This window comes from Onychostruthus taczanowskii, unplaced genomic scaffold (genome assembly GCF_017590055.1).
Source record: "Onychostruthus taczanowskii isolate IOZ18803 unplaced genomic scaffold, ASM1759005v1 scaffold4, whole genome shotgun sequence".
Lineage (NCBI taxonomy): Eukaryota > Metazoa > Chordata > Aves > Passeriformes > Passeridae > Onychostruthus > Onychostruthus taczanowskii.
In genome coordinates, this window is record NW_024501459.1 from 13,317,173 (window position 1) to 13,317,649 (window position 477).

The following is a 477-nucleotide window of genomic DNA, read 5'->3' on the forward strand; positions in this document are numbered from 1 at the left end:
GGGCGGGCGGCATCCCCGCTCCGCCGCGGCGGGGTCGGGAGCGCCTCGGAGCGGGCGCAGCGGCAGTGGCGGGGCCGGGCTGTGCCGGCGGGGGTTACATAGAGCCCCGGCTACACGCCCAGTGCAGTGTGTGCGGCCGGGGGGGGAAGGATGGATCTTGGCACTACGCGTGGAAAGAGCCGCTCATCCGCGGGGAGGATATCCTTAAAAAAAAAAAAAAAAAGTCACTGCGTGCTGTGGAGTCGCTTTTTCAGAGGAGAGCGGCTCTGCTTGAAAGCTGATGCGCTGCCCTTTCGCTCCCTCAGCTGCCCTTGGATGGGTTGTGGAAGGCGGGACTGCCAAGAGGGCTCTGTCTCCGGTCAAGGGTTACCCCCGGCTGCTGGCCTGGGCTCAGAAGCAAAAAAAGGTGGATGGTTTCTGCCCTGGTCGTCGTCTACACCCTTTCCCCCCACCCGCACTCTTCCCCAGCAAAATGAG